The 15,139-nt window shown below is 48.2% G+C and overlaps 1 long non-coding RNA gene across 2 annotated transcripts in view; it reads right to left on the reverse strand.

Moving 5' to 3' along the window:
• Positions 1-8,022: 8,022 nt before the first annotated feature.
• The window catches only part of LOC137446078 (uncharacterized), a 57,148-nt gene continuing 50,031 nt past the window's right edge, over positions 8,023-15,139 (reverse strand). The window contains exons 14-16 of one of the 2 annotated variants that reach the window (XR_010988570.1): positions 14,709-14,795; positions 11,588-11,685; positions 8,023-8,937 (exon numbers count right to left, since the gene is read on the reverse strand). This is a non-coding gene — a long non-coding RNA (uncharacterized lncRNA). The remainder of the gene's footprint in view (positions 8,938-11,587; positions 11,686-14,708; positions 14,796-15,139) is intronic. The other variant, XR_010988569.1, reaches the window with a different exon arrangement.

Raw genomic sequence — 15,139 nt, forward strand, 5'->3', positions numbered from 1 at the left:
GCAAGTATAGATTGCTAAGCCTAGATTTCAGCTGAATGAGGCTAATCAATAGCTAAGTCTGTAATTTAAAGCAATTCATTAGGGCCTCGGGAAAAGCTAAATAATATATGTGAGAAATGTCTCATCTGGAGCCTTAGAGGAGCTTCCCCCTAAACAGAATAAATACATTTGTAATATCTAATGATTGCAGATTAATCTTGCCCAAGTGCTTTTCCTTTGCCAGCTATTGGGTGGGGGGTGTGGAGGAACTCCTCTGCAGCAAGGTCTGATGGACCAGAGCCCCTCTCTGTGTTTGGCACTGGGCTTTCAGGCTCAGGAGAGGAGGGCAGACACCGTGCACTGCAGCAGCTCCAGTTTCCCTTTGCCCTTGTGGTAATGGCAGTGTCCACATTCTCATTCCAAGTGCAATGTGTTGTGTCCTCACTGTGCTTTCTGATCTTCACTCTCCCTGTGAAGATTCCACAGGCTGCTAACTCAGGTGCAGTAAAGGTAAGCTAACCAGGTTTTGAACTTGTTAACTGACGTGACTCTGACTTCTGGTTCCATATACACCAGCTTGTCCTTGTGTTAAGTGTTGTTATGACAGCTGGATTATCTAGTTCCAAGCAGCTGGTACCTGAACTACTTCCCCTCTGCCTGGCCCTAGTGAGATCTCACCTGGAATATTGTGTCCATTTTGGGGCTCAAGAGGGACAGGGATCTGCTGGAGAAGTCCAGCAGACAGCTATAAGGATGATGAAGGGAGCACTGCCCTATGAGGAGGGACTGAGAGCCCTGGGCTGGTTAGTCTGGAGAAGAGAAGACTGAGAGGGGATTTAATAAATGTTTCTAAGTATCTGAGGGCTGGGGGTCAGGGGGGAGGGGAGAGGGACAGGCTCTGCTCAGCTGCACCCGGGCATAGGACAAGGGGCAATGGATAGAAACTCCAGCACAGGAGGTTCCACCTCAGTGTGAGGAGGAACTTCTTCACTGTGAGGGTCACAGAGCCCTGGAGCAGGCTGCCCAGGGAGGTTGTGGAGTCTCTTTCTCTGGATGCTTTCAAGCCCCATCTGGATGTGTCCCTCTGTGACCTGCGCTGGATTCTATGGTCCTGTTCCGGCAGGGGAGTTGGGCTCAATGATCTCTGGAGGTCCCTTCCAACTCTTAACATCCTGTGATCTTCTGATCCTGTGACTTCTTTCAGGAAAGCCTTGGCATGATTCAGGACTGATCTTTTGCACTACTGTGTGGGATGTATTTGTGCAGCAAATATTTATTCACTATAGAAATAATGGCCTGCATAATTACACCCTGGGAGCTGTCAGAGGACAGAAATCTCTTGCTATTTCTCATTTGATTGAGTTTCCTAGACCCTTTCTCAAGTCCATGTTGCTTCCATGGCTGCACTGTACACCAAAGCCTAAATCCTAAGGGGTGTGGAAGTGGTAGGGCAGAGGTGGCTCCAGGATAGACTGCTCTTGCCTCTGACAGCTAGCAAAGCCAAGAGAACAAACATCATCGTAAGCTGATGTGCCCTCTATCTGGCTTAGATTATCTGGAGGCCATCTGAATAAACTCTCAGCTGAAACAGGAAGCCCTGGGACCAGATCTTTCACCTTCCTTTGATTGTCACTTTCCAATTGTTCTCGTTTTTCAGTGACGCCAGCACGCTTGGTCACTGATGTTCCATTCTGGCCTTGACTGTGCCAGATCCACCCAGAGAAGTCAGAAGCCAAGAACAAATTAGGCCTAAATTAAGAGTGGGCTTTCCTTGAGGCATCTTTATAGATAAGGTCCTGAAGTAAGATGCAGACAATGCTGAAGTACTGCCTAAGCTGTGCTAGCACAGGGTGCTTCAAGTTCATCAGGCTTCTTGAATAGCAAGAGCGTGTGTGCACAGGTACACAGCTCCAAATCAACAGAAGTATTCCTGGGAGAATACACCAAAATGGGTCTGTATTGCTCTCCCAGACTAGAAAACTACCAGAGGCGACTGGAGGGAGACTGTGCTCACTTTCCAGTCTCTGAGAGGACTGGCTGGAGAGGGATACACTCACTTTCCAGGCTCTGATGTTAGCCTGGCAGTGCAGCGAAACAGTACCACAAAAAGCTACTAGTGTCAGCAATATAGCACGTCCAGATCTCTCTTCTCTCTCTTCTCCATGATGTCCCCTCTCTTCTGCTCTGTGGTGAGGGGGCTAGAAGGAAAGTCTTATGAGGAAAGGCTGAGGGAGCTGTTGGGGAGGGGTTGTTCAGCCTGGAGGAGACTTAGAGGGGACCTTATTACTCTCTACAGCTACTTAATAGGAAGGTGTAGTCAGGTGGGGGTCAGGCTCTTCTTTCAGGCAACCAGTGACAGGACAAGAGGGCAGGGTATGAAGCTGCACCAGGGAAGGTTTAAGTTGGATATTAGGAAGCACCTCCTCACAGAAGGGCTGATTAGGCACTGGGGTGGACTGCCCAGGGAGGTGGTGGAGTCACCATCACTGGAGGCCTGCAAGAAAAGTTTGGATGGGGCACTTGGTGGCATGGTGCTGTGGTGATGTTAGGTCATGGTCTGGGCTTGATGGTCTCAGAGGTCTTTTCCAGTCTCACTAATTCTGTGATTCTGTTTTGATTCACCACCAGCCATGAGCCTAAGCACTACACTGCTTTGGTGAGAGTGGTTTGCCCGTGTGTGACAAAGGAGAGAGAGATCTTGGTCTTTTGTGAGCATTGCTCATACTCCTGAAGTTCTTGTCATCTGACCAAACTCATGATATGGCAACAAGAGAGGGAGTTGGGATGAGTGTGAAGAGGCTGGGCTTCCTTGTTCTTACATGTGGCCTGGCAGTTTGAAGCTTGGGACTGGCTAGCAAGGAAAACAAACTGATGTCCATGCATCTGTTTCTCCTGTGCCGAAGGTTTTGGTGGCAGAGGGGTGGTCAGTTTGACACTCAGCATCAACGTTCATGTTCAGAGGGGAAAGGCTGCTGTGGAGTGGTCAAAGAGAGAAAGTTCCCTGTGTGTTGGCACTGCAGTGACATTAGTGGTGCCGGGTTCAGAGCAGCTCTCTGCTCTGGGGACAGATTTGCAGGGAGCTGCATTTTTGCAGGTTCCCTTTGAAACGGAAACACAACAGAAACAGAAGCAGCCGGCCCCAGTGTTAGAACTAGGATGCTTTAGGATGCCTCCTGGAAGTCACAGCCTGTCCTTATACTGCTCAATTTTTGGAATTCTTCAGGAGTGAGAACAGGCTGGGCTGTCAACAGAGTGCTGTTCACAGAAACTAGGCAGGAAAATGAAAGAAGGCTGCCTATTGTTCAGGGATGTGGTGTAGGCTGCAAGAATGCGTGGGGAATGCAGCGCCTGCATGGCAGGCAGAGAGAGAGCTCTTTGTGTGCAAACACTGGAGCAGAATGGCAATCGTATAAATAACTCTTATCTCATTTCTTTATCTTGATCATTGCTATCTTGCTGCTTCAACTGGAGGCCATAAGGATAGCTAGCCATTTCCTGGGACAGCCTGGGGTCTCCTCAAAGCGGTCCAGAAGCCACATGCAGGGCAGCTGACCCACCATGGAGTGGGGAACAGTGCTGGAAGCAGCAGACCTCTCAGGTGCCCTCTGCTTCATGCCCCTTTGTGACAGAGTCTTGATCATCATTTATGAAGAGGTAACACACAGCCACCTTGCCCTGATGTCACTTTGAAGTTCTCCCTGTGTCATTCCCCACTAGGATGTGCATGGTGTGAAATGATGGGTTGGACTTGACCATCTCAAAGGTATTTTCCAGTCTGGTGTGGTGTGGTCTGGTCTGGTCTGGTCTATTCTATTCCATTCCATTCTATTGTATATGTTTGTAATTGCAGAAGGAAAATGCAAATGGAAAGACCTCACAATGGTGAACATTGTGTCTGGGTGCAGTGATGTAAGAGCAATGTCATGAAATGCCTCAAAATCCTCAGCCTGAGAGAGGCAGCGTGCCTGCAAAGGGGGCATCCATGGTTAAAATCATTTTACTCCTTAAGCAAATTAACACTTGCAACAGAAGCTTGAAGAGCTGGGAACAACACACCTGTGATGGCCTGAATTAAACTGATCTCCTCTGAAGCCCCACTTCTCACGAGTTTGTGTTGCTGAAGACAGATCCACCCTTGAGGTAAGCCATCACTGCCTGCTGGCCAGTCATGGGGAGCCACTGGGAGCAGCTGAGGCAGGCTCTTGTCAGCCTGCACCCTGTGCTGTGCAGCAATTGTATGGCATCTGGTTCAGGGGAGTCCTTGCAGGAGGACTGAATCCTGTGAGCTGCTCTGAGCATCCTTGCAGATTGATGTGGCACTGAGAGGTGAGAGCTGCCAAGTGAATAAGCAGGAGCTCAGTGGTCCTCAGCAGTACAGGGGACCCAGTCCAGCTAGGGAGCAAGGCACAGAGCAAGAAAGCTAGTAACTGTCTCTTCAGTCACTCTTCCTTACCTTCCTAGCTTGCTCTATTTTAGCCTTTTGTATTGACAAGTGAGTGAATTTGACCAGAGCACATGGGATTTCCTCTTCCTCAGGATAACTCTTGGAAACTAAGTCAGTATTCCTGGTGTTCCCACCAAGAGAAGCTGTCCCAGGTGCCACCAGGGTTGGCATCCCTAGAGCTGTTTAAGACAAGTCTGGATGAGGCACTCAGTGCCATGGTCTGGTTGATCAGTTAGGGTTGGGTGATTGGTTGGACTTGGTGATCCTGGAGGTCTCTTCCAACCTGGTTGATTCTGTGATTCTATGGCAGAGTTTATTCAGTGCAGTGAACAAACTGCAGCCCCTATCAAAATCTCCCTTCAGACAAATCCCTGCAGCTCTCTGCAGCTCAATGGGGCCATGCTGATTGGCACCAGCTGAAGATTGATGTCACTACCTCAGATTTTCTTGGTCGTTTTTATAGCCACTGTAGCTGTGCAGCACTTAATAACAGCACATCATTTCCATGATTCATTTCAGGGATTCAAAGTACACATCACCCCTCGGACTTCCTGCTCCAATGGTTTGCAGAAAACTCTTATTTGTGCACAAAATAATGAAATGCTGTTTATCTGGCCAGAACTGACAACTGCCAGCCTGGCCAGAAGGCAGAAACCCTGCAGGATGGATGAACCATTGTGGATGGCCAAGAACTGAGGAAATCCAGGTATTGTGTCACAGAATTTTCAAACTGAGCCATGAAAGAAAGAAATCTTATCATAGTATCAGTCAGGGTTGGAAGGGACCACAAGGATCATCCAGTTCCAACCCCCCTGCCATGGGCAGGGACACCCCACACTAGATCAGCCTGGCCACAGCCTCATCCAGCCTGGGCTTAAACACCTCCAGGGACAGGGCCCCAACCACCTCCCTGGACAACTCATTTCAGGGCTTCACCACTCTCATGGGGAAGAACTTTCTCCTCACCTCCAGCCTGAATCTCCCCACCTCCAGCTTCATTCCATTCCCCCTAGTTCTATCACTACCTGAGATCCTGAGAAGTCCTTCCCCAGCCTTCCTGTAGCCCCCTGCAGACCCTGGAAGGCCACAATTAGTCACCTGGGAGCCTTCTTTTCTCCAGACTGAACAGCTGAAGTTCTTTCAGTCTGTCCTCATAGGAGAGGTGCTCCAGCCCTCTGCTCATCTGCAATCTTCAGTTTCATTCTAGAGGCTCAAAGCCTTCTGAGAACCACGCTGCATTTTTTTTCACTTTTGGTTACAAAACTAGTAACTATTTCCTCCCCTCCCCCACTGAAAACCAATTCAGAGTATCTGTGAATAGGGAAGCCTGCAAAATCTCGCTGAGAAAAACCCCATGATGTTGTTCCAGCTCCTTGGGGAAGAGGGAAGGGTTGCTCCTTTTGCATTTGTCTTGTGTCTTGAGGATGTGGGGGGGAAAAAAAGGACAATTTCTTCTAACAGAGAGAGTTTGGTCAAAAGCTATCTTGAAGAGAAACAAGAGTTGACCAAGACAGCGTGGCCAGCTCGCCACTTAGAGCTTCTCTGCAGCTTTCTTATTAGCATTGTACAAAGCAAACACTCCAGTTGGGCTTCCAAACTGCAACTACCAAAACTCACTGATGACTAATCCTTCCTGGCTGTACTTCATGCTGGCTCAAACAAGACTACTTTTTGTCTAAGCAAGCCTGCACTGATGGTAGAGAAAAGGTTGTGTGGGTCCCATCCACAGACACCCATCTCTCGCACATGCCTGTGGTTGCTTTTTGCTAGTGGCTTTGGGGAGAGTTTTAAGCTACTGTTTAATTCAGTCATTTAGCTTTATCTGAGGCATATTTTGTTTTGTTGTTGATTTCTAGCTGGCCACTTTTTCCTGCAGAGGTTTGCTGAGGTCCCAAAAAGAAGAATTAATAACATTTCCTCTTCTGCCCACAGAGTGATCTGATCATGCTGTCAGTGGACACTGCTGCTGACTGGCTTCCAGGAATTGAAAACATCCATCATCCACTCTGCCCAGCCACAGGGTCATGTGGCAGTGGGGTGTCCTGCTGCTGGGCACAGCATGTGATGGCAAGCAGGCATCTCTGGATTCTTTCCGTGCCCTGCTACTGGGCCAGGCTGTGACTCTGGAGGAGTTAGGCAGCCATTGATTCAAAGGAAGATGGTAATACCCACACCTCCAAAACACCATGAAGGCAATTTCTGTGTATTTAGGAGGCTCTTTGATGCTCAAATGAAACTGTGAGATGCCCACCAATAGCAGCTCAAAGTAGAGGCAGGACTGAGCACATGACTGATGTTCTGTAGGAATCACCCACCCCCACCCCCCAGATTCAGAAGCATTGCATAAACTCTTCACCAAATAAAGGAGGAAACCCTCCAGGTAAGTCCTCTTTTTGCTCACTTGTCCTGTCTTCCCATTCCTGCTTCCTCTCATCCAGCAGAAAGGGACTTTTAATCTAGCTGCTCTCTCCCTGCTAGCACCACCCTCATGCTTGTTCCTCCCTCACTCTTCATTAACTCTCCATAATGTATTTCCAGTCAACACCGACTGGAAATGTGATACTCCCAGCCCTGCTGCCAGCAATACTCCCAGTCTTTTCCTCTGCTGGCCTCAGCTGTCGTTATGGTCCAGCTCCCCCTGTTACTTTTCCACACCAGGGAAAGGCTAGACTGGTGGGAGGCTCCAGCAAGACTGGGAAAGCCCAGGATTCAGGAGAAGGCTGGAAGCAGAGGCTGGAAAGAGTGGGCTGGGTCAGTTTCCCCCACCTCTAAACTGGTCTCAGTGTCCTGTGAGTAAGTTCTGTCCCTCCTCCCTGCTGCAGCACCCTCCCATGGATGCTCTCAGATACAGAATCATACCCACTGTCCTCTGAGGGCTTGCACTGTGTGAGAAATTGGCTACAAAAGCTCAGCTTCCAGCTGGGCATCCTTACAATGCCCAGGTTTTCAGAAGTGTTCAGCATTTTACATTTGTTTGCCAGAAAAGTTCTAGTAGCAGAAAGACAAAACTTTATGAAAGGAATAAACAGCCCTAGAAAGAGCTTGGTCAAAAACTCAACATCCTGCCCAAAGCATCAGTTCCTGTGTGTACTTTGTGATCCTGTCAGCCACTGGTGCTTGATGTAATGCTTTTAACACTCCTACAACCTGCCAGAGCTATTTGCCTTCATTGTAACCTGTCCCTTGCTGGCTCTTTGTGCATTAAACCATGATACCTGCACTTGAAGAGATCATCTTTGATCCTGCGCTGGTTCCAGCTGGCAGTTTTGTGGTTACCTTCATTCTTCAGGTGCTTGGAAGTTTCTGCAGGCTCCCTTCTTGGTTCTCCCTCAATTTGCACTCTGTTCTGGGGCTGGACTTTTGTTTAGCCAGATTATTCTCAAAGCAGAAACCCAGCAGAGTTGTGTAATGATTCTGTATGACCTTCATTTCTAGTTCCTCAGCACCCTGGCTGGCCAGAAGGAACACTCCTGCCAACAGTGGTAGCCACTGGGAACTGAGACAGCAATTCAGCCCCACGGGACCTGACAGCACTGCCTCTAACCTGCAGATCCCCAGGTCAGGGAAACCTTTGGAGAAGCATCCCAGGACTGTCTTAATCCTTTGGCACCCCGGAAGACGGTAAGGCTGCCGTCGCAGGGGGCTGTGCTGTGCCTTAGATAGAGCTGTGTCGTGTGTAGACATCTCTTGACACACAGAGGTTGCTGTGAAATGACTGCTCTGCTCTGAAACGTTGCTGGCAAGTTGTGGTGAACATGGGAAAGGAACAAGAGTGTTGAGAGCTCTGGGTACCATTGAGATATTTAAATGTGATGTAGAGTGACGCCTGTAATTCAGCATTTGCTGTGGTAAACACAGCAGAAGTGACTGCAGCACAATGTTATTCCATATTCTAAGCCAGATTCTTGAGGTTTGTTTTATTTATATCACATGTGGCTGGGAGAAGTAATTCTAGGAAGGCTCATACCATCTATTTTCTTTTCAAGTTGCCAAAATATCTTAAGAGCAATCAATGGCTGGGGACTCTGCCGTGTGGCTCAAGCTTTATTTTTAACCTCTCGGTGTGCCAAACTCAGGAACAATTATTAATCTGTCCTGAAACTGCCAATACAACCTGCTAGCAACAGATGGTGTTAATGAAAAGCCAGAAGTAGCCATTTTTAATATTCAATAGATTAAAAAAAAAAACCCCAACCCAACTCAGTTCTTTAATCTTATCTAACCTCTTCTGACCGAGGGTCTAAGGTATTGACTTAAGGACAATATCAACAGCCTTGATTTGAACCTGAATCCACCAGGCAGCTGGATCTCCTGAGGTACCTCCAAACCATGCTGCATGTTCTGAGCCTCTGTTGACCTCGGTGGGAGATGAGCACCAAGGGTTGACACTGGCAGTGCAGGAGATCAGGCCCAGCCAGAGCACTTAGTGCCGCAGGTACCACATGGTTGCACTCCGGGGGTTCTTGCCTAGGTCTGAACTTGTACAGGAGTTACAAACCAACCCCTGTCAATGCCTAGGGATGCAAAAGAATTACATTGTGAGATACTATCTCAGACTTGCTGTATTTATCCATCTCAGCTACAAAATCAGGAAGTATTGCCAGCCCTTGTTTGGCTGCAGCTGGCACAGACGCAGGGAACAGCACAGACAACTCCCACACTGCAAGCCTGCTTTATTGTGCAGTGAGCTAGGGATGTGTGGAAATCTGCATCCTGCATCCTGTGGTGATGCTGTGCTGCTGGGGAGACAGGGCTCTGCCCCACCTGCCACTGCTGGGGGTGCAGGAAGAGAGAATTTCACAGCCTCACATGAGAGGTGGATCCCAACCATGGACTCAAACTCAGCCTTGGGACTGCTCCTTAGTTTCTGTGGTATCTCTGCAGCCCAGATTTAGAGGTGAGAAAGGAGGTGGGGGGCACACTAAAGCCACACCAGCAGCTTGTATCTAAAGGCAGAGCTATGAGCATGCTACAGGTGAGGAAAGCTTTTGCACAGGTAGCATGCCAGGGCAGCTATCCTGTCACTAGATCTTGCCAAGCAACTGCAGCAGATGTGGCCAGATGACAAACTTTGCAGGCAGGATGTGTGGAGGCAGACAAAACCCTTTACAAACCAAGGGCTGCAACGTGAGAACCTGTTCCTTTCCCTCTTTTTAATGCCTTTATTGCTAGCTGTCTGCACAGACCCCCTGTCCTGGCAGGCCAGCAGCCAGCTCCTCACCCACAAATCCCAGTCCTGGTCCAGGCCTCCCCTCCTGCAGTTGTTCTGCTCCCCTCCAGCGTGGCCCCTCTGCCCCTTTCCGCCTACGTGTCCGCACACAGCAACCACTGACCACGGTCAGGCAGTCCCCTGACGATCCAGCATGTGGGAAAGCTCCTCCAGGGCACAGCAGCCTTTCAAGAGCTGGGCCAGAGAGTAAAGGCCGATGCACCACGGGAGAGCACCGAGAGGACAGCCATGAAGGGAAAATGAGCTCTCCCCTGGGGGCTTTTCTCTGGAGGCTACAAGAGTGAGATCTCTGTAATTGGAGGAGTGGAAGGAAGAAAAGACCTGGACAAAACAGGCAGCCAGAAAGACCTAACTTTCATTCAGCACATTATGAGGGTGATGCCAGGTACTGCTGTGACACAGATAATGCTGGGAGACAACAGGAAAGATTCACCTAAAGGTCAGTAAAATTGAATGTGCCCAGCACAGTGAAACAAACACTTAATGAATGAGGACACAGTTAAACACATTCACCCTCAGCTGTCACTGGCAGCAACATCTTCATAATATCAGAGCAAACAGCCCAGATCTCTGCTGTGGCTGCTAGACCTCACTGCCTCACTGAAAATCCCCCCTTTTCCCCCAGTTTGTTCTGAGAGAAGAGAGATTTCCATTCAACAGCATCAGTCTAGAGAAGTCCCCAACCCAACAAGCCCTTAGAGCTCAAGGGGAACACCTCCAGTGCCATCTGCAGAGGCATCAGGACTCTCCCATAGTTCCAAGTGCTGCCCCCTCCCCAGTTCTGCTGCAAACACAAGAGGCCAGTGCCAATACATGTTAGTCACTGGAAATGAGCTTGCACCATCCTTGGCAGAAGGAATTCTGATACAAGCTCAGCAGAGATGAAAGGGGCTTGAATGGGTGAGGACTTAGGAGCAACATGGGAGGAAGTCAGCCCACCACAAGCAAACTAAGCAAGCACAGCAAAACCAGAGAAAAAGCCAGAACATTTGCAATCAAGTCTTCTGGGTGCTTTGGGTTTGGTTTTTCAATCCTCTTTCAGTCAGCTATTTGACAGTCCTCTCTTTTTTGGGTTGGGTTTTTTTATTATTCACAAAAGAAACCCCAAAACATTTCCCTTTTTCTTTTAGTCTATAGATGGCATCATCCAAGGTATGGATTATACAGAACAGCCCAGCCCCAGCCTGCAGCACAGGGTCTGCATTTTAGGGCTGGATGCTAAGTCCCACCAGACTTCCTGCCAGCACCTAAGCTGAAGAGAAGTCTGCAGTACCTTACCTTCTCTTTTTGAATGAGTGCCTGCTGCTGGAAGGTGTCTAGACCCATTGGCAAGAAAGGCATCTGAGGACACCCAGCATTAGCCAGGCAATATTCAGCCTCTTCCAAGATTCAGTGCCTCTGCAGGCAGCAGCAGAGATGTAGACTTTTTTTATCATCCCAAAAAAGAAAGGTGAAGAAGGGTTCATCCCACTTCTAGGTGGTATTTTAAAGCTAGCATGGTTAAGGCATGCCCGGCGCTGCTGCCAGCAGCTTGCAAACCATTTACTTTTGACTGTTCCTGTCTGAAGGACCAGGTCAGAGTTGGAGCTGGCATTTAGCAGGCAGGGCAAGCCTCAAGCTTATGCCTCACCAGTTTCACCATCAGGCCATTCATATTCTCTACCATACTTCAGCTCATGTGAACTGTTCTGTGGTCCCCTCCTGCTGCAGGGGACTGATGGCTGACATCAGTGGATGACCTGTTCTTCCACTTGGAATGCTGAATTAACCTTTTCTTTGCCACAAAATCAGAGAATTAAGCCATGTGTGGAAATTACTATAGTAATAGGCATAAACTATGAAAATAAACTCTCCCTATAAACTAATTCTATTACTATAGTAATAGAAATAAATCCAGGACCAGATATAAGAGTACCCATGGGATAATCACTTACCCAGTAAATACATTCATCAGAACTTCACTGGTCTGCCTTCACCAGGGCTTAGTTGCCACTTCTGTGATGCACTTTCCACTCCATTCATTTGAAGTTTCCTAACAGAGTGACAGCCAGAAAAGGAGTGAGTGAAATTCAGGCATTGTTTGACTCTACCTGTATTGAAGCACAGGAATCTTTTCCATTCCAAGCACTGAGTTGGTAGAAACTATTTTAGCTGCAGGAGATCAAACTGAAGATAAAGTCTAACCTGAATTTACAAACCAGAGCACACACAAACCCACACCTGCATGTTTAATAGAAGTTGAGTCTTGCTCAGGGAATATTTTGCCAGTGGGAGCATGCAAGAATCCTGAGCTGGCTGTTAAAATGGTGCAGACACCTAACTGGCAAATTCTAGCATCTGACCTACTGTGTACAGATGTGTGGCTCTGAACACACAGCAGCAAACTCTTCAAACCAGGAGATCACAGGAGCAGAGAATGGGTTGGGTTGGAAGGTACCCCTACCCTCCCCTACCATGGGCACAGACACCTCCTCTTAAACCAGGTTGCTCATGGCCCCATCCAGCCTGGCTTTGAACACTTCCAGGGTTGGAACCTCCACAACTTCTCTGGGCAACCTCCTTCAGTGCCTCAGCACCCTCAGGGGGAGGAATTTCTTCCTAATCTAAATCCACCTTCTGCCAGTTTGAAGCCATTACCCCTGATCCTGTCACTCCATGCCTTTGCAGAGAGATGGAGACAGAGAAGCAAACTACAGTCCTAACCTCTCTTTCTCTAGCAGTCTTACATTCCCAAAGGGCAGAGGCAGTTTGGGAGCCACTACACCTTCCTACAGTAACCAAATGGTTTTCCCCTTATCAGCAAGATGTTGAGCCCTTGTTAATACACTGAATTTGAGTAGACTTAGAGAATCTTTATGGCAGGGGCCAGGCTAAGCATGCCCTGACAGCAGAATCCAAACTGGTTTCTCTCTGGTTTGCAGTTTGTGAGGAAAATATCCATGTGCAAGGCCCAGCCTGTGGCAGCTCTGCTGCTGTGAACTGCTGAGGGAGGGTCAGTGAATGCACTCTGCTGCCAAGAAAACACACAATTGTTTCTTGCTGCTGTGTAATAGTCAGGAAACACACTTGGCCACTGAGAGAATCCAGTTGGTTCTGCTGCAGTAAGGCTTGTATAGATCCAGACTCAGCCCACTAGATAGAAAAGCATTGTGCTGGAGTTGGAACACTTCATTTTTAATGGCTAATGAAATAATCCAGCAGCTGGGTAGTGAGCCCCAGCACACAGGCACTCAGCTGCCACAAATCCACACTATTCTTACTAGGAGATGCTCCACCACTGAGCAGCCCTTTGACCTAAGGCCACTTCCTCAGTTTTCCCTCTATGTAAAGTGAGAATAAAGTCCTTTGTGGGATGTTGTTTGTTTATTACAGCTCTATGCACTACTAGAAGTATGAATAAGCCTACTTCCAGCTGACACCAAACAAAAAATATCACCTCTTTAGTTTTTATCAGTGAAATATAGGCAGCCAACAATTTGCTGCTTTGGCATACCTTCCACTTGCTATGATGAGGGCTAAACCCAGAGTCTATCTCAAGCAGCCTATGGTTAGAAATAATGCTTTCATGTTTTCCCTATTTTGTTATTTTTGCATCAAATCACAGCTCGGTTCAGCGTGCTCTGACATGGCTGAAATACTGAAACCCCCACTCCTCCAAAGCAGTGTTTATTATAGAAACCACAAACTTAACCTAACCTAGAGCAGCTTTTCCAGCAGTGATATAATTACAGTAGTTATTGTTGCAATAAACCAGATGTTCCTGAGCTGGGCTGGGAGCGCTTCCCCCCCGCCCTGCATGCGTTGCCTCTTTTCAAGTTGCACATCAGCTGTGCCCAAAGCTCTCTCTTGGCTGAGTGTCACTTACAGATTCTTGCTGCATGGCTCTTGTAGCAGCAAGCAGGCCTGGAGTTTCCATTGCCTGCCTTAAAGCCTCCAACATGACAGCTAGCAATGGTACTAATTCTTGCCCTGCTTTAAAGACACTTCTCTCTTTCTCCTCTCTCTTTTTTTTTTTGTCCTTAATTTGGCTTAAAAGAAAAATCACTTTGAAATGCCTGCTCCCCTCTCAATTGAATGGCCCCATTGTTCTGCACAAAATGACATGCTCCACTCCTACAGAATCCGTGGAGTTTACCCCAGACTTCAGAGGAGCCATCCTTTTACCCCAGCACGCTCTGGAGAGCAGCATCTTCCCCTCTGCTCTATCAGCTGTGGTTGCAGCTGTGGGCCATGAGCAACCATTCAACCTGGCCCACGAATTGCTGGCGTTACTCAGACATTACACAGCTTTGATTTTTAACAATGTGGTAGTCAACACATTTCTAATATTTCCCAGCCCAATCAAGCCCTAAATGCAAAAACATGTTGCCAATAAAGAAGTGGACTGTGTTGAAACTGCTAAGGCCTTAGACACGAGAGCTGGTTTATGTATGCAAAAACACCCCCACAACAACCCTGTCTAGGAGCAAGGAACATGGAAGTCAAGAAGCCAGCAGACTGCTTCATTACATTTGTGGTGCCAACTACCTGAAAGGAGGTTGGAGTGAGGCTGGTGTTGGTCTCTTCTCCCAAGCAACCAGCAATAGGACAAGAGGAAACAGGCCTCAGCTGTGCTAAAGGAGGTTTAGATTTGACACTAGGAAAAACTTCTTCCCTGAGTGGGGAGGCATTGCAAGAGGCTGCCCAGGGAGGTGGTGGAGTCACCATCCCTGGAGGGGTTTAAGAAGCTGTAGAGGTGGTGCTTCAGGATACAGTTTAGGGGTCAGGGTAGGTGAGTTATGGTCAGACTCAATGGTCTTGGAGGTCTTTTCCAGCCCTAATGATCATAGAATGATAGAAGCAGCCAGGCTGGAAAAGACCTCAGAGACCATCAAGCCTAAGCTATTACCTAATACCTAACACCTCCCAACAACCAAACCATGGCTCCAAGCGCCACATCCAATCCTCGTTTGAACACCTCCAGGGATGGTAACTCCACCACCTCCCTGGGCAGCACCTTTCTGTGTAATACTATGATAAAGAAACCTGCACTAGGCTCTGGGGTTGTTCACTTACAGGTCAGGTCTCGTGAAAATCCAGAAGAGTAAGGATGGGTTTATCTGATCATCTCTCTGCCCAGCTCATGGCACTCCTGGAAGAAACCTTTGCAATGCTCAGTGATATGCACTGCTCGTTTTCCTGGTCCCTAATGGTAAGCCCTCAGTCACCCATCCCCATGGCAACTGCAGTGCAAGAGGGGAGCTGCAGCAGGGCCAAGGGCAGCCCGGGAAGCGCTCTGCTAAATTTACCCTGTGCAAAATGTAAATGTTTCTTGGAGAAGGAATTTACATGACTCTGAAACAGGGTCCAATTCTTCACTGATGTGGTAGGGGATGCAGACATTGTTGGCCTGGTTTTACAGAAATCTTTGAAAATGGGCCATAAAATAGCTGAGGAAACCCAAGAGGCACCCACAGGCTTGGAAGCAGATTCTAAGCCGGCTCTGT

Source organism: Melanerpes formicivorus, unplaced genomic scaffold (genome assembly GCF_026170545.1).
Source record: "Melanerpes formicivorus ecotype bairdi unplaced genomic scaffold, bMelFor1.0.p_v2 SCAF_16, whole genome shotgun sequence".
In the NCBI taxonomy this organism is placed as follows: Eukaryota; Metazoa; Chordata; class Aves; order Piciformes; family Picidae; genus Melanerpes; species Melanerpes formicivorus.